The sequence below is a fragment of the Oryzias melastigma genome, linkage group LG16, assembly GCF_002922805.2.
Source record: "Oryzias melastigma strain HK-1 linkage group LG16, ASM292280v2, whole genome shotgun sequence".
NCBI classification, from domain to species: domain Eukaryota; kingdom Metazoa; phylum Chordata; class Actinopteri; order Beloniformes; family Adrianichthyidae; genus Oryzias; species Oryzias melastigma.
In genome coordinates, this window is record NC_050527.1 from 11,125,597 (window position 1) to 11,144,455 (window position 18,859).

The 18,859-nt window shown below is 38.9% G+C and overlaps 1 long non-coding RNA gene across 2 annotated transcripts in view; it reads left to right on the forward strand.

The window, feature by feature from the left end:
- LOC112143575 overlaps nucleotides 1-17,833 on the forward strand; it is a 20,402-nt gene extending 2,569 nt beyond the window's left edge. The window contains exons 2-3 of one of the 2 annotated variants that reach the window (XR_002918766.2): nucleotides 2,301-2,380; nucleotides 17,054-17,833. This is a non-coding gene — a long non-coding RNA (uncharacterized LOC112143575). Of the gene's footprint in view, nucleotides 1-1,656; nucleotides 2,381-17,053 lie in introns of those variants that run through there. The other variant, XR_004949346.1, reaches the window with a different exon arrangement.
- Nucleotides 17,834-18,859: the final 1,026 nt, after the last annotated feature.

Below are 18,859 nucleotides of genomic sequence, written 5' to 3' on the forward strand. Positions count from 1 at the left end.
ACACAGGTTGTTTATTATGATTGTGTTCAAGCTAAAAGAGAAATAGGGACACATTTTCATAAAAAAAATATGTTCTCTTCTATATAATGTGAGTTATTAGAGATTATTTTTACCACTTATTGCTGTATTATGATATCATCGATATCGTGAACCATGTATGCCACATCGCATCAGATCGTGAGGTACCCAGTGATTCTTAGCCCTGATTTAAAATGCTGTCTGCGTAGCGGGCTAACGGTTCACAATTACAAAAGTATAGTCTAGGGGCAAATCATGATATGTATTGTATTGTGAGACATGTATTGCATTGCCATACTCTTGCCAATGAACACCCCTAATACCCAATACAAGCGCGTGTCAGCCACCCACAGCTGGAAGAGTTTTGGTGCAAAATGTCAAAGTAGAACAAATATCGTGAATCTTGCTCCAGGTTTTTTCTTTCACAACTCACAAACAGCAATTATTCATTTCTCCTCCGTGATGGCAGCATATCCTGTTACACCCACAGCAAAATGGCGTTAACCCCCCCATGCACTGCACACTTTATTTTATTTATTATATTTAATAAGTTTGCCATTTCAAACTCATTCTTAAATGATTAAATGCTTTAGTTGCCCCCCCCATGTTTGTCAAATGGTTTGATCGCCCACTATGTATGTTCCCTGTTGTGTCTTAGGTTGGGTCAGTTCATTTCTGTTACTTGGTCTGTTCAATTGCTTACGTTAAAGTTAAGTTGTTTCCTTAATTATGTTTCTTTTGGCCTCTTAAGGGTCCAGTTGGTAAATTATTAACATTTTTTTGAGAAAAATTAAACTATCATTTTTTTTAATGAATCTTCTGTTGTCCTCCTTGGCACATCCTCCATTATTAATTTAAAATTTGAAATTGAAATCATACGTCACTACCAAAGCAGTCTCTAATTGGTCAAAGTTAAAAAACTATCTTAAAAATGTGTGAAGCTATTTTTAAATGTGGAAGCCACATGCACGTCAGTTCATGGCCAAGGGTGGAAAGAATGTAGCTTCAAATCAATTCAAACTTTATTTACAAAAAAGAACTCTTTATAACTTGAAGCGCTTTACTTTCAAAAACAGAAAGCACACACAATAAATACCCTCCCCTCCATCAACGAATACAACCCATGACCCCACATACAATGAATACATACAAAAGAAACTCAGAATAAGTCAAATAAATAGAAAATTGGAATAAGTGTCATGTCAAGTTACAATTATGGCATATTCTTGTAAAAACAAAGAGGATGATCTGTTTTATGGCATTCAAACTTGTGGGCAGAGACTATCTTGACCTGGATGAGCGCTCGGTGGGTTTCAAGTCAGGGCATAATCGCTTCAATTTATCTGCTGCAGGAGTGGAACAAAATAATAGTGATTTACTTAATTGAAAACTAAATATTTTCTCATTTGAATAGACAAAATGAATTGGAGGCAACTGCTTTTTGACACATCTTTCCCCCCACCAAGTCGATTAGTTGCACTCCAACAGGCGTTGATAAGAAAGAACTCACACTCAATTATTTTGCGCTCTCAAAACATTTTGTGTGTTTCAGAGCCCCCAGTGAAGTCTTTGAACACACAAGGCCAATTATTTCCCTCTTCAATGAATAAAATTCTTCTGTGAGGTTAAAAACGCCCATCTTCTCTTTATCTTTGCCTCATGAGAGTAAACACACAGACGATCGTTTTATCCCCAAATGCAGGCAGTTTTCGTCATATGCACCGCAATAAGCTGAGTTATTCATCATTTGATAACAAGCGATAATTTTCTTATTTTTCTTATGAAAACAAAAATGGCTGAAAAAGTCATCTCTGCCTCTGTGATTTATTCTCAAACAAGGAGTACTCAGAGTAAGGAGGAGAGATGTTGGTCCAGCCCAGAAAGGTTGCTGCTGGCCTCATGAGTCACCGTTTTCATTGGGACTCTTAATGAAAGCAGACTCAGCCTGCCTGACCTCCCCACATTCCCATTACCTATTTAAACAACCTCCCTTAATTGCTTTAAAAAATTAAGCTCGTCCTCTGAATGCTCATTAAATGGTACATTTCAGCTTTATTTTACGAAGTAACATGTATGACTGAGCAACAATCAAGGAATAATTGTAATATATGATTCCACATTCGTAAATTAGACAAAACGTCTACGCTTTAATTTGCTTTTATACGTGAAATAAAAGATCCCACCACGGCAGCCCTCGCTGCCACGGGTTTTTTGACCTTGTTCTTTCGGCTGTTTACAAATGCAAATTACAAAGTTTGATTTGAGATTTGATTTGCTTTCAGCACACAGATAAAAAAAAGGGCCGCTACTCCGGTTGCAAGGACGTTAGAAGTAGCCGAACCATTCACTGTGACTGCGGCAGGTAGATTTTTAATTTTTTTTTCTTTTATGGCATCTTTCACAACATCATCAAACCAATTCAATGCACTCAATCCAGCAGCATTTTAAAACACGAAGCCCTGAGAAAGCAGTCAGTGTGGAGAAAATGAAGTTTCACCCTGTAAGCAGTCATCCAATTCAGATGTGGCCCAACGTCTTAATGCCCGGCTAAACTCTAACCAATTTCACCAGTTGCCTGTGGGTCCAATCACTGCTTCTTGTAATTGCTGTGATTAGATTATCAACTGAATCTAATGATTCTGCATAAATATATATCTATTTTCCCCTCAGCCTTATTAATATCTGGCCAGGTGTCCGGAACTAAAGAAATCCGAGACAAGTGATGTCATGTCAAGTCAGCCACATGCTCTCCCTGAGGGCATTTAGGAATCATCAGTCAAACATTGAAATGTATTTTATGTAATTTCCTTTATTTTATTTATTGACTAGAAAAAAAGTAAAAGCTTGCAAAGAAAACTGGCTCACAGAAAGGAGAAACAACCAATTTCTATCTGGAAAAGGACCTTAAGGTCTATCTAATCTAATTTAATCCAGGGACAAGTTCAAGACATTTACCAAACGAAATACTACTTCTCCATTTCTTTTATCTCAGTCTGTTCACATTTCTTGGATTACAATGACTTGCATGCTAAAAAAAAAAAAAAAAAAAAAAAAAAAATCCACTCTCCCCAGGAAAAAAAGTTAAGAAAAAGAAACCTCCTTTAAACCATCTCATGCACATCAGCCTGCAGAGTGCAGAGAGCTCCAAAATGAGGCAGGCATGCAGATGCACACAAAGGGTGTTCCTCTGTACAACAACAAAAAAAGCCAAGAATATTTCAAAAGGCATGTGAATTTGCACGAGAGAAATGGCTTACCTGTTGAGTGACACTGTGGCTCAGGAGCGCCTTTTTGTCTTCCTGATCCACAGATGGCTCTCTGAACACAACTGAGGAGGAGAGATTTTATAGAATGCCAATGGGACTCTCCCTTCTTTTACTCCTTTGCCTTAAAGGGAGGCAGTCTGAAAAAGAACAGCAGAACAGACTGAAGGATGAGGAAAGGTGTGTGAAGCTGATGCATATCAAAGACGTTGGTGGTGGTCCGTTTGGGAGGGACCTGCGGAGTATGAAAATGACATCAAAACCAACATGTGGCATTGTGGCTAATAAAAAAAACAAGTGTGTCTCAGGTCAAACATTTACATCTGATAACTCCTGCTTTAAGAAAGCTAAAGTCTGTCTGCAAATGTTTGATGAACCTCTACTGAGGCGCTTCGCAGAAGAACACGCCTGTAGTTTCTTACCGTTCTGTCTTCCAGTGGTGTATTAATGGATCACATTAAAATTTGCCAAGTTGGAAAGAGCAAAGCAGCCCTCAAACACCCAGATCCAAAACGACTTTCACAGTTGCCAGATTGTGACATTTATTTTCATACATAATAAATATCAATGAAATAATTCACCAAATTCCATATACAGAATGCTATAGGCGGATTTGCTGCAATGCAAACCTGATCATTCACACAAGCCAGTGCTTCTACTTTGAATTGTGCAGTAGTTTTTTTCTGCGTATTGCCCTTCTGCCTCTTTTGTCAATTATATACTTCCAACTGAATGGTGGCTGCAGAATACCATCACTTGCTCAGTGGAACATACTGAAAGCTCTTCCAGCAAAGCAACTTAAAGGTCATGTTTATTCTCCTTGTGTATGTGTCCTTCAGAGGGTTTTCTGATAGTCCACACTTGTGATTTGTCTCCGTCCAGACTGTGTAAAGCGCATATTTTCTCAGTATAAGCACTAAAGGAGTTGGTCCACTGCAGATGTGAGGAAAAAGGTCATTCATTTGTGCAACACTATAAAGAAACATTATGGTGGAAATTCAAGGACTATTTCTTTACAGTGTATGAAGCACGGTGCTCATGGCTGTCATGGTGCGTGTCTCCGCTGCAGGTACATCATTTAGGCCTCTGTGCTGGTGTAAGGGAAGGGTGAGTGGGTGTGTGAGAACCAGATGTTAGCAACTGGGTTGTGTGTTTAAAGCTGGCTCCACAGACAGTCATTAAAGCCCAGCAGCCCTGGGCTGGAAGGTTAATCCCCCTGCCTGGGGGGTTATGTAGGTGGGAGGCAGGAGGAAAGGATGGAAGGAGGTGAAGATGAGGATGAGAGGTGGTGGAAGGCGGGGAGGAATGGGAGGCGAGGGGGCTGTGAAGCTGAGCACTCAGTTCAGCCAAACAGCACTGTCAGCAAGAGTGGAGCAACTCCACTTCCAGACGAAGTGGGGGGGGTGAGCGGAGGCAGGGGTCTGATGGTGCGGTGGGGATGGGGGAGTGGGTATGTGGGGGTTCAGGGGGGGTGGACGGAGGAACTGAGGATGAATGGCAAGAGAGAAGATGTGAAGGAAGAGGAGAAATACAGTAACGGGGTGAAAATTCATGTCAGCAGGTTGGACAGGCAGAGGGGGGAGATGAAGGGGACACAAACGAGCAAGGTAATGGAGCGCAAGATATGGCTCCAGGATGGACGCAGAAAGATACCGTAAAATGGGCTGCGGAGTGATAAATAGGAGACGAAGGGGGAGTGGAGATGTGCGGAAGGAAGGCTGACACGAGGAGTTTGAAAACCAACAGGAAGTCGACTGACTCAGACCAGTGCGTCAGAAAAAGCTTCAGCAGAGAGAGCAGAAGGAATAACGGTCAAAAGCAGCACGATACAAGGGAGAGACACGGTCTTCTTCTGGGGTTTGAGTCTGAAATGTTAAGTAGGAACTGACATCTGTGCTGTACTTTAATGTGTTTGACACTCTCTGTAAGAGTGTGCAGAAGGTGTGCGTGCATAATCTTAATGGTTACAAAAAAAAAAAAAAAAAATCCGAGCAGTTCTCAAACTCAATCACTTGTCAGAAAGAAAGGAGAGAAAAAACACTATTACAAAATGAATATGACGGCTTGCAGTAAGTAGCTAACAGCAGTAAGACAGATAAGAGATATAAAAGATCAATATGTTATTCACACAAAGGAAGCTCTCAGGAAGCGCTCCTCAGTAACCCCTAAAGACTTCCTAGCTCCAACAAAGGCTGCCTAAATTGTCTTTGTGCATTGAGCTGAGGAGTATTACATTTGCACTCTGAGCTTTAGCATTAACTAAAGCCATCTGACCTGATGATCTGATTGGAGCTTGGGCTTCTGCTGCCTGACACAGTACAGCTGCCATATCAGTGATGCTTCTGTGTTCTAAATCTGTATACAAGGTCAACATGCTCCCCCCCCCCCCCCCCCATGGCCAATCTGGCTCCCAAGCAGGCACAAACTGTGAGAACGTATCATCAGAAACCATCAATCACAATGATAGGCCTCACCGAGATGATGCTACAAAACACAACTCAGAGAATTTTTCAAAGTCTGACAGCAAAAACTGGTTAGAACAGAACTTTTTTCCACATACAAAGAAAAACTAAACAAAACTTGTGTTTCTAAATAGCCACGTGTCCGTAGACGGAGAGAAACCAGAGCATGTGTTTGAACATGTATGAGGTTTAAGGCAGATTTGGAAAAACCCAATTAAAGTCACTAACACACTTCTTGCAGTTCTCACCAATCCCCCCATCCGTGTGTATGTCACTATTCGCGTTGGCACCCGCATGAACTTCAGAGCTCAGGGTGTATGCAAATGTGTGCACATGTGCTGGGAGGGATGGGAAGGCATGAGCCAACCAGCTGTGGTGTCCAGATTGGGAAGGGATTATTTCCCAAATCTCCCCCATTTACCTCAGCTGCCTAACAAGCTCCTGCATAACCATGTTAATTCACAGATAATGTGGCTTTGATTCTGCTAGTGATACTGTAATAAACACTGCTGGTCAATAAAAGAAACAATGCTTTACGAGAATTTGTGCACATCCATTTTTTTGTCCTCTGAAATTGTTTTAGCAAGAAATCTGTTACACCAATTTGCTGGCGTGAAGCTTTTAGTAACAGTAAAAACAAATACTAAAGCGATGAATGTGTTCATTCTTGTAAAGTAACAACGATTAAAAATTATAAGTATAAACCTGTGTCTTCTTTGGCAGAGTATCCAGACAGAATTAGCATTATAGTAACAAAGATAGGCTAAATTCACATTATTTAAAGGGTTCCATACCATGAAAAATCAACATTTTGAGCTTTAAACTTTATTATACTATATGTAAACGACCCCAAAGAAGTTTTTGATCCATTCAAACGTGGTGTGGCCCCTTAAAATTCCCCCAATTACATTTTTTTTCTATTTAAAAAAACATTCATAGTAACGTTTTAACCAAAATCTCACAACCTAAATGTGTTAAGACATTTTTCATGTTGATCTTTTTCCAAAATCTCCTCTGAGGGGGTTTGACTTTTGAAGCTGAGCTGAGCAGCCCCCCCCCTCAAGAAAGTTTGAGTCTGGTGGAAATTTTCCTGCATCTGCAGCCCTGCTACCATATGTATTGTATGAAACTCACACAAAAAATCCAGCGATGGCTGATTTGACCACGGAAATGTGGACGGCAGCTCATTTGACCGCAGTCAGTGGGAAAATGCCATCTTCTCTTCTCCAGCACCTGAGCTAGCAGGTTTACTGCAAGTAAACCCCTCATGTAAAGAAGGCTCATTCGTTTAAAAAGCTGCAGCCTTTCTGCAACAGTTTAACTGACAGCGATTTAAAAGGAGAAATTCTCTGAAAGAAAAATACCACACATGCATGTCAAAAACTCAAAAACATGATTTACATTGGAGGGGACTTTAACGATCTAATCAGATGAAATTTGTGTTTTTGGTGTTTTTACCATGTTCTTGTGGCATTTTTCTCATGATGAAGGAAAAAATATTGAGAAATTGAGGCTTTTCAGAGTATTTCTTTATTCAAATTGTTGTGAATTAGAAGCAGACGCAGGAAAAAATCTGTTGGAAAAAGCTTCTAGTTGTGACGTACAAAGTGTTCTGTGCGAGCCACAAGCTCCCTGCTCTGATTCATTCTGATGCATCCACTTGCAGATTACTAGATCCATGTGAGTCTTTGTTTTCCTCAACTGATCTAGCATTAGTCTAAAAATGTACAGGAATGCCCATTTTTGCTGCACTGGTAATGTTAGGTTGGTTGTTAGATGACATCTGATGGAATGTGAGCACAGGGTTACTCTCCACCAACCGTCCCACCCATAACTGCTCTGCAGTAACTTTTTCCAAAAACGACACTTTTTTTTCATTTTGGCTAAAAAAGGCATAATCTTAATTAAAACACCACTGGGAACACTTCATCAATTAATCAAAAGTTATTCGGAGTGGGGAGACTTAATAATCAGAGTTGTTACTAGATGTTAGGAAGTTGCACCTAATTCATACATAAGTGATCCTTGCCAGAGATTCATGCCCTGTATGGCTTTTATACCTCACTAATGTGTTGGATCTCCAACTCCTATAGCATCATTTAAAGAGATGCTTCTATGAAAAAAACTACACATTTCCCAGAAAAGTTCTCTATCTTGTTTTGCATTCAGCCTCTACTTTCAGATACTATAAAGTGTTCACGAGCCTCTCAAATGGTATCAAGTGTCTTCAGTCTGGGGTTTGCACGCCAATGAAATATAATAAAATCAGCCATCGACTTTAAAATTGAGCTGTAAATTGCATCACGTAGACAAGCCTTCAGTCATTTTTGTGGGTCTAGTAGACCAGGTATATGTGCTACAGACAATGTCAGGACTGTTTTTTTATTTCAAAACTGAACTTGCAGATGTTTTCCAGTATATTTTTTCAACTACAGGTTTAAAATGATTCTTAAGTATTCAAAATTATTTACAAGTAAATGGTTTAAATTAATGTTCAGGATTTGGTGTAAAAATTGAAAAAATGATGAGCAAACATACTCTGTACACGTTAGCCTATCATGGATCTTTATGAAATCATTTTCCTTTTACCCAACACTTGGATTAATGGATGACCTTGATGATGCAAACAGGAGAAGTATTAAGCAGTACTGTAGTTACAAGTAGTACTCTTTTACTTCATTTTTTACATACTTTATCACCTTTGTTATTTTGGGAATCAGGTAACTTTCCAGCAATTATACTCTTTTATAGTTTATTTTTCATTGGTACCACCCAGACAGCCTTTATTTTCTCAAATGACTGGTAACTCATTGCAGTAAAAGAGAGAGAAAAAAAAACTTTGTCATTGTCTGAACAAAAATCTAGAGATGGGAAAAGCTCTCCTGAATTACATCGATGTAATACACAAAGCTGTGGAATTTTTTGCTGCAGCAACAGATCTCCTCTGTATCACTGTGACTTGGAAAAATAATACAATAGACCGAGAGAGAGAATTTGGCAAAGAAAGAGCTTAGTCACAAAATAAAAACAAGAAATATGTGTGTTTTTAGATATTAAAGCTTGCCCACTTTATTTTTATGTCGTGTGATGTTAGAGCAGTTTGAGTTATTAAATCTGAGTCTCTTAAACCACTGTCAGGTTTAGATGCACTAAGCAGAAGAAGTTTGTGCTGTAGTGTTGCTGGGTTTCTGCAAAATAATGATACTTTTTGACTAAAATAATTAATATAAACAATTCATTGTAATTAACTGTTTTATGCTTGGGTTGTAACAGTTAGCAGAGTTTCTGTATGTCATTTTGGTTTGCTGGCTGGATGATGAGATTGGATCTTGGAAACCTGCATGATAGTCTCTTAAAGTAATTACGTCGTGAAGATGACAAACACAACTAAACTCAAGCGCGACAAAGCTAAACCATAATAAACTTAAAGCAAGGGAAACTAAAAGTGAGCCTAAACAGAGGACCTGCTTCTGAAATTATGAAAAACAAGAAATTGAGTGTACTGGCAGAGAAATGAACAGAAATAGCTTCATGGTTGAAATTGAATCCTGGTTTGATGGGGACTGAAGGAAAAAGAAGCCAAAAAAAAAAAAAAAACAGCATAACTCAAAATAAAACCCATCTAAAAAAGAAACTAAAAAAGGGAACAATCCTCAAACCTTAAGGTAGTCTAAAAATATTTAGCATTTGTAGAACAGTGTTTCCTTGCTATAACGCAGGTCACCTTAAGCCAAGCATGTCCAAAGTCCGACCCATGGGCCAAATCCACCCTGCCTTCAAACTACCATAGGCTCCTTTCGTAAAAATAATACAATACAGTCCCCAGAATTTTATAAAAACTGTTCGGTGTCTTCATTGTGGTTAGCTAAATTATGCTTTAAACCTGTGAAACAGTTTTGCGATCCTTTTGTGATGCTTTATTGTTCCTTTTTTTTAAAAAATGTTATCTGTAAATTTAAAAAAAAAGTAGCCTATGAGTGATGCCACTTCCAGGACAAATGGAAATTGGCATATTTTTTCAGCGAAATAATAATCAAATCAGTCTGCCTTATATGCCAAGAGACTGTAGCTGTTTTTAAGGAGTTTTATGTCCAAAGGGACTTCAAGCCAAATGTTTGATAATTAAAAAAAATTGTGTAATTCTTGAAAATATAGTCACAATCTGCCTGTGTGCTGCCCCCTACAGGTTGAAATGAGGTATTGAAATTGAATTTTGAGATTGGTCAAACCATGTAAATTTCAAAAGTCTCACTTTTTGATCTGGAGCTAAAGCCCTCAAGCCCCTCCCCTCTGACTGGATTTTCACATTTCGGCTGTGGGTGGAGTCAGCCTCCAACCTCCCTGTTTGGTTACCCTTTAACAACAACTTGTGTTCTGCTTCCTAATTGGCTGGAGATCTCGTCAATCTGTCCCCTTTGCAGATAAGCCTTCGTGCAGCTCGCCAAATCTATATAAATCTTTGATCGTGAGCACATCTTGGTTTTCATTCTAAAATACTGGACCTATTTTCTGTGAAAATTTAAACTTTGAGAGTTTAAGAAAGATGGAAAAGTACAAAAATGTTAATGTCTGTCTGAGAAGAGAGCACGAAGTCTTACAGCTTTAAAACATCTGTAGTTCTACTTTGCATATTTCACTTATGGTGTTTTTTTTTTTTTTTGTGGTAAATGACAGACCACTGTATTGTTTTATTAAATAACATCTTTGATAAATCTTTATACTTTAAAGTTTACTAATCAGACACTTGTTGTTTACTTATAGACTTTTGTGAAATTAAAATTGCCCAGTTCTTTGCATATTTACAGAGGTACACTTAAAACTTGTTATACTACGAATCTATTTGCAACACTTGGAAAGGTTAAGTTTATATAGTTATGAATTTGAAAAATGCGTGGGAGTGTCATCATGCAGTAACAGACGAGGCAAACTTCTTGAAAACGACCAGGCTTCTCTCATTTCATCTCGCACATTCTTGTGTGAAGCTATGAGGTCGCAGGCTGGACAAGATTGCTGAAACAATATTATTAGGTCACTGAGGGAAGAGGAGTGGGGTCAGATAATAAGACACAATCTGTCTGGGTGAAAATGCATGGGAGGGAAAGTGCTGACGCCTTGCCCACTGTAGCTCGTACAATTCCCAACACTTACTTTGTTGAGCTGATATTCATCCTGAGCTGTCTGCCCTTGGCTCAGAAACTTTAGCATTTGCCATGTTTACTGCCCAGTATTTCACCCCACTGTGAGGACAGACAAATATGGTGGATGAAGGTTGTTGGGAGCGTAGAAAAGGCACAGGGGGGTTTAAAAAATATAACATTGGAGGACAGAAAAGACAGTTATTGTATCGAATATTGTGTGTCACTTTCACTTATTCAGCAAAGCCACATGATCCATAACAACACAATTAAACATACATGGATGCAAGCACACACACACTGAGCCACTGTCGCACCAACACAACACCAGATCATTCTATCACACACAATTTAATATAAACACAGAGAGAGCTAAGGCAATAACTTGATCCTGGTGAAAGATGTTATAGGCTTTGACAGGCTGGGCTGAAGCACACAAGCCAGGCTGTTCTCCCGGTGTCACGAAAAACAGAGAGATTAGCGGATGAAACAGAGCTAAATCTGGCTGGGCTAAAATTGGGGCAAAAACACGGCGCAGAAATCAACAGCATCGGAAGGATCTTAACGAAGCGGATCATTCGAAAAAAGGTCACAAAGAAACAAAATAATTGTAAATCAGTTTTTAGAACACGCCCGCATTTGTGAACAGGTACAGGCCCCACACATGTCTCTGGTGTCTCAGCAGTGGAAGAAACTTCAGACTGCTGTCATTCTCCCACCAGCCTTTCATTCTCACCACTATAGCCTTAACTACATTTACCTCAGGTCAGGTGGAACTCTTCCACTATCTCATTCTCCCAGAAAGAAAGCGATCAGGGAGGTGAAGGTTTTGCAATTTTCACTTCAGGAGTGTAAAAAGAATAGAGAGACTACCCACCTATCTACCTACCTATAACTACCCATCTTCTCTCACATGCTGACTTGTTTTGAAAAGATGGAGCGTGCTTTTATAATGTGCACACCTCATACACTTATGAACTTTAGCTACTCAAGCTTTGGAAGCTGTCCAAAAAATAATAAAGAGTGAGATAATTTGAGAAAAGCACAATCAGAACATCCTCTTTTTTCAGTATTTAGGGCATACATTTATTTACAAGTTCATACTATCACTTTCTGGAAAAGTGCTTATTTAAGAAGTCTGCTTGAGTGAGAAAACCTGCAAAAAAAATACTTCAAATAGTTTTTTCTTGGAGCAAGATAACTTTTTGGCCATGTTTTTCTCCATGCCTCCAAAGTCTGTTTATTAGACAGTCAATCACGCTCCGTCTCCGTTCTGATTACCTCCACATAAGGATGTGATTTCCTGCTTTCAGACGATCCATTCATTTGTTGAAGATAAAGCAGGGTTTGTCTTTCGTCTTTTGGTATATATATATCTTTCCCTGAAGGTTGCAACTGATATGCTTTTGGTTTCTCATTTGTAATCTGTTCATATAGTTTATTTCACTCTGGATTTTAAGAGTTGGTTGGTTGTGTTGTATTTTTCTTTTCAGCAGCTTTTTTCCTAATCTTGTGATTTCAAGGCTGGATCCATCAAATAAATCCAACACATTTACTTTACAGATTTAGACCTAAACAGAAAGCTGAAGAAGATCCTCCTGCTTTAAAAAGATTCCATCCAAACATCTTGAAATACTATATATTGCAAGATTGTAGGATTTCTGTTACTAAACCTTTGTTAAAAATATTTACTCCACTTCTAATCCAGTTAAAACCTGACCCTAATTCTTTCCGTTTTTAAGACACGATTAAGACCAACTGGAGAAAGCTAACAATCAAAGACACTGACAAATAGATTAAATCTATAATTGTTTTGCATAATTTCAGTGGAGATCACAAAGCATGTTTTTGAGAGTAGCTGGTGCAGTTATTCAAATTAAAATCCAATTTGTTCATAGAAACAACATGAATTTCTCCTTCATTAAAATTTATTGTGCTCTGTTCTAACTCACATCTAATATTCCCCAACAAAAGTTTAATATTTGATTGTATAATCGTATGTTAAATAGCATTACAGAAAACATTATTTGAAAGAGGATGGATTTTACTAAGTGGTATTAGACGGTTTATTAAAAATTCTGTTGAAGAGCAAAGGCTGAAATTAAAGTTAAACTACAGTCTATATTAATTAGTAATGAGGTGAAACTAGTTAATTTTCAGTGGTCTGAAGTTCCTTTTGGTTGTAAATTAGCTTTCTACATCAATCAGCTGTAACATTAAATCCTTTGGCAGCAAAAGTAATTAACATTGGCTCATCACATCATCTTTTTGTGATATGAATTCAACAAAAAGAGCTCAAGATGTCAATTTCTCCTTAAAATTCTCCATGAACCGACTTGAAATGTATATTTTTTATTACATATACACAGTAACATACACACATGTGCATAAACAATTGTATTCGTTTTTTATATTTTTCTATTACCCTTTCACCCACTTTTACCCACTTCTATCCCGTCACTCTACAGATTTGAAACTTAAAACAAATATACAACATACTAGTAATAACATAAAAAAATCTTAGCCTAATTAGCCTTCAATACAAAAGAAGTTCATACCGGTAAAGTGTACAAATATGTATTTTCTGCTCAATGAGCCACACTTAAGCCGTATTTTCCGGACTATAAGTCGCACCGGAGTATAAGTCGCACCCTTGGAAAATCTATGAAAAAAGCGAGACTTATAGTCCGGAAAATACGGTATATATTTGTTTTTTGCGTGTTGCAAAGAAGGTTGGGAGTGGCAGAAATTGTGAAAACTAGGGGTGTGTATTGGCAAGAGTCTAGTCTCTAGTGATACAATAATGTATTGCAATACATGACTCACGAGTCTATGCTCATACCATATGGAATGCATTGTGATATGTATTATGAGCCGTGTAATACAATATAATACTCATCATGACATGATACGTATTGCGATACACAACCTTATGACTCATAAAATTGTCTGATTTCCACAACAACATATTTTTAAGTAAAAGAAAAAAAACCTAGAATGAATGTGTCTTAACCAATAAGGTTCTAAAAGTATAATTGAGGAAACAAAGTGCTGCTTATTTCCAACATTGCTAAATGTAACTTATCCTTGTGCTATCCTAGCCATGTTTACATGGACCTAACAAGAGCGTGCTGACCTTTTTTTTCCAATGATTTTTGATTTTCACTGGTATATGTGGCAGACATGAACTCCTGTCTACCTTCATCCACATTTGTCATTTAAGGTATAACACGTCAATATAAGGCTTGGGTCATCTGGACCCCGTAAGATAGCACAAGGAGCCTGAAGAGTGCTTGAACATTGCTTGAGCTTTTATATGATACTGGCAGCAACATGGCACAGTTTTGGTTCTGTACTCATCCAAAGTAAAGACTAACTAGTACATGTCTCACAACAAAAACTGGTAGGCTGACGGAACTTTTAACACAATCTGGTTCTTGTAAGATCTTTTTGTTGTTTTGGTGTGCTTTAGAGCAGCTCAAAGAGGCTCAGTGTGCTGTGCTGCCAACTAGTGGTCAGGGGTTTAGGTGGAAAGCAAAAGATGAAAGATGCTCATAAATAATTCTTTAAATATTGTCTTGTCAGCATTTTAAACCACAGTATCATCAAATGAAATGTCGTAATATATCAACACATCAAAATTTCCCCACACCCCTACAGAATGCACTAAGATGTTGTTTGTCACAAAAAGTTCTAGAGTTATGCAGTGACTGATGTACAAACTGATGTACAATACGCTTAATGTACCTTATATTTTGATGTGTCTCATATATGACAAAAGCTTGGAAATAGACCATTTAATGCAGTTAGTGATTTAGGGTAAAAATGCAGTTTTAGGTGACTGAACAGCACAAATTTAGTGATTTATTTAAAACAATAGAATTTACTTTTTTTTAGAATCTTAAATGCTACTCAGAAACAATTATTTTACTTTTTACTCATAGGATGTTCACAAAGTTAAGCTATTTATGCACATCTTACATTCAGTATACCATTTACTGAACAGTAGAGACACACTGTGGGAAGTTTTTCAAGCCATATTTCTTAAACCCTCACAGACTAAGCAATCTCCCCTCACAGATGCAGTACTTCTACAGCTTCTTTTTAAAAGCCTCACCCTTTTTTTTTTACAAGAAAAGAAAGACAAGTGCCTGCAAACACAAAAAAGAAAGAGAAAAGGAACATGCAGTCCCAAATACACATCTGCCAGCAGATGGGCTTAAGGCTTTGCTGAGGTGTAGTTTGTTAGCCTGGCTGTCCCATTTTCAGAAAATCTCCTTTAATTAACATATCAGAACCCCAAACGAGGCTAAACCTCCACTCTGCAAAATGTAATCTGCCCAGTCTGAACTGACCAGCCGTGGAGCCTGCATGATAAGGCCTGCCAACTGAAACACAAGGATAATCCAGTTATACCTGCTTATACAGTGAATAGCTGAAATCACTGATCTGACAGGATCCCTCTGAAGTGATACCGCTTGATTGGAGTAAAGTTTTGACTCTTGTAACTACTCGCCCAGTCAGATAGAATTTCAGTTTTTGTACGTCATAAAGAAATGAAGTGATGGTTACTGGCAGAACACACCTGTCTTGTGTTTTCCTACAACAATGTTTATCTAGGAAATTTCTGTGCACAACTTTCTTAAAACAGTCATAGGATTCTTTTCTTTGGAACAACTGGTCTTTAAAGCCCCACTCCAATCAACTTTTGAGCTATTGTTAAAGTGTTCCAGTGGTCTTTTAATTATGATTATGCTGTTTTAAGGCAAAATTTAAAAAAAACCTGTGATGTTGACAGATTCTGCGCAGTTGTAGTACATCAGAAATTCGCCTCAGACTTTTGGGCGGGATGTTGTGTGACCCCCGGCCCCCACGACAAGCGTTGCATCTCAGGTGTGACACAGGACTCCCAGCTCTGCTGCCGACCTCTCAAAATTCTGAACTCAAGTAGGTTCATGGATTAACCCGCCATTTATCACAATTTAGGCGGTTAATAACCCCAACTTCACAAGAAGTGCTGCGACTCAGCTCAGGCGAAAATATGAACCCAATGAAATGGCTTTGTAGTGCCGGAGAGGCCAGATGGCAGAGGTCATACGTGATTGTCTTCAGTGGATTTTCCTATCACACGTTTATGTAAACAATCCGGCAGTCGCATCGGAGCCGTAATGCTTGCTGTGGGAGCCTGGGGTAAGCCTGCCCACTCTTCCCATCATTGCTTTGCTTACACTCTGTCCCTCCAGCTTACAGCAACTCACAACCCCAACCTTATACTAATGGGGCAACAAAATGGCGAGCGATATTCTAGCTATCCACCTTTTAACCAGATAACACCTCAGAAGGTGAACGAGGACATGCATGGACTTCAAGAGGGTGCACCGGAATGGAGTGGAGGAGGGACTTGTGGCCCGTCGATTGTAATACCTATGTCACTGAGATTTTTCAAATAACATTTTTTGATCTGCTCTTGATTCACTATGACTTAAAAATATACAAAAATACAGTTTTTATCTTCCTTTTCTTTATATCCGTTCTCCATCACACAAAAAATAAAACCAAGAATATGTTAAAACACAGAAAACACAATTTAATTGTCTTCAGAGGTTTATTACAGTTGCTATTCAAGAAGATAGTTCTGATGAACAGTGGGTGTCTTCTGTGATAACATGACCTGGAAGACTGAGAGTCTGTACAGACGGATTCCTGACCAAGTGTTTCATGTGTACTTAACAGAACCTGTAAACACAAAATCACAGTTTTCCTTCTTCTTGACGATCTCCTAAACCTTTTCCCATCCACCCCAGTGCCCTCCTGTATGCTTTGATCTAACTGTGTCATGGGAGGAACGATACGTGACTGTTAGTCCATCCGTCTACAAACAGCAACCCACAAAGACCACCGTGGAAAGCTCAGCAGGCCAACAGATGGAGGCTATTGTGTGAAAGGAGGGTGTGGGGTGGAGTGTGGCAGCAGAGACAGGAGTCGGTGGGTGTTTGTGCATATGTATATGAAGTCCACATTTGTTTTTGTCTGTGCATGCGTTTGTGCTTGTGCTGGGGGTGGGCGGGTGGGGGGTCGGGGCCTGATGGTTTAACACAACATGTTTGAAAGCTGTTGGTCTGACGGCGTGTCACAAGTCGGTTAATAGAGTCTCCTGGAATGTCCTTTCCTGCAGGTTTAATGAACCCCAAGCCAAAAGGTCTAATGAAGCGTGCTCCGTTTGCCAAAACAGTCCCTCAGCTTGACCTCCACTGACCTGCGCTCCTCTGTGCCACTTGAAGGTGGGTCTCCATGGCGACTGGCCTGAAGAGGAGACTGGGCAAAGTTTTCAGAGGAACAAAGAATGAGCAAACAAAAGCCAGTAAACAAGTTATCGGAAATCAGTGCCTCCGTATCTTTTTCTGGAGTCGGATTCCTAAGGATTACAAATGTTGCTCGTATCTGCTTCTTTTTCTTATCCTTAAAAACAAATCAGTGGTTGACTGAATTAAGGTTAAATAGGAAAAGTACTGCTGATCTCCTGCCAGGAAAACATTTTTTTCTAACAAGCTCCATTGCCTTGTCAGCATCCGAAAAAACCTAATCACACAAACAAAGCTGCATGCAGGCACTGCAGTTGTTTATTTATTTATTTATTTTTATAATTCAAGTGATGCTTATTATTTAAAAGAATATTTCCTTTAAAATGCAGTGTGTAGTCAGGGGTATAATAGAGTCAAGAAGTGTGTGTGTGCGTGCATTTGTACTAGTGTGTCAATGTGTTTGTGTTAACCATGACTTAAGGACTTATAAAGTGCAGGGCGCATAATTAAACAGTCTTTGTTTATGCTCGATAGCGCTGATATAAAAACTTAGCTGGCACGGTACGGGGTGGTATGCTAGGTCACTTTGCTCTCAATTAAAACCCAACAGACAAAGTGAATGCAAGTAAACTAAGCAATCAGCGTAAAAAAAATCTTATTTAATTGCAAAAGTGTAAGCAAACTAGGAAAAAAAAACAAAGGAAAGGAGATAATTAAAGCTGCGAACAATGTTGACAATCCCAACCTGTTATGTTGACTTTGTTTAAAAGGGTACCCTGTGTCTGTGATAAATAGCATAATTTGATCAAATATTTTGAACAGGGTCATAACAATGTGCAAACTGTGATTAAAATGCTCCGAAAATAAACAGTTAACAGATTTGTCGCAACACCTGTTGGAAAACACAGGAGTAAGAAGCACAGCAGGGTATTACTTTCCGTCCATAGCTTTACACCTAAAGACATGGTTGAGATGCCTTTTTGGATGATATGTAAAGGAGTATTAATAAGCTTCTATCGCTCTGTAACACACACCCCCCTCCTTTAAGAAAACACTGAACCCTGGCTGGGCAATCAGAGCAGCACATTCCTGAATCCAGCACTCTAATAGTTCCATTCATTATAATCCCTATTAAAATAAACACGTACAGGCGTGGTGATATAATAACAAATAAGCCAGCCAGCACAAACCATCATAATCAGGAGAAATTAAAAATGCCAGGGACCCCAGCATTACCTACACCGCCGGTTTCTCTTTTCCCACCTTCTCACAGAACACAAGTGTGCACACACGTAGACACGCATTATAAAATAAAATAATTAAGGGTATGTAAATGAGTGTGCAGCCTGCATAAACAGAGTAAACGGTAAGAACATTATGGGCTAAACGTGTTCATGCATTTCTGATCTTGCAAGGTGGTTAAGGGAAGGGGGTGGGGATGCTGGCTGGCTGGCTGGGTGGTTTCATTTTCAGACAAGGGAAGGTATCTTTTAATAGTTCTCACATGAAAAGAAGCATATATGTCATTTTGCACCGACTTGATAAATTTTAATTAAATGCATGAAGTCTTTTTGGCTGACTGGAATTTGTTTGTGCTACTTCTTGGGATTTATTTAAGGTCAGCGTGGTTGGGCTTAATAGAAAATATTTCTCAGAGAATGAAAAAATGTGTGGGGTTG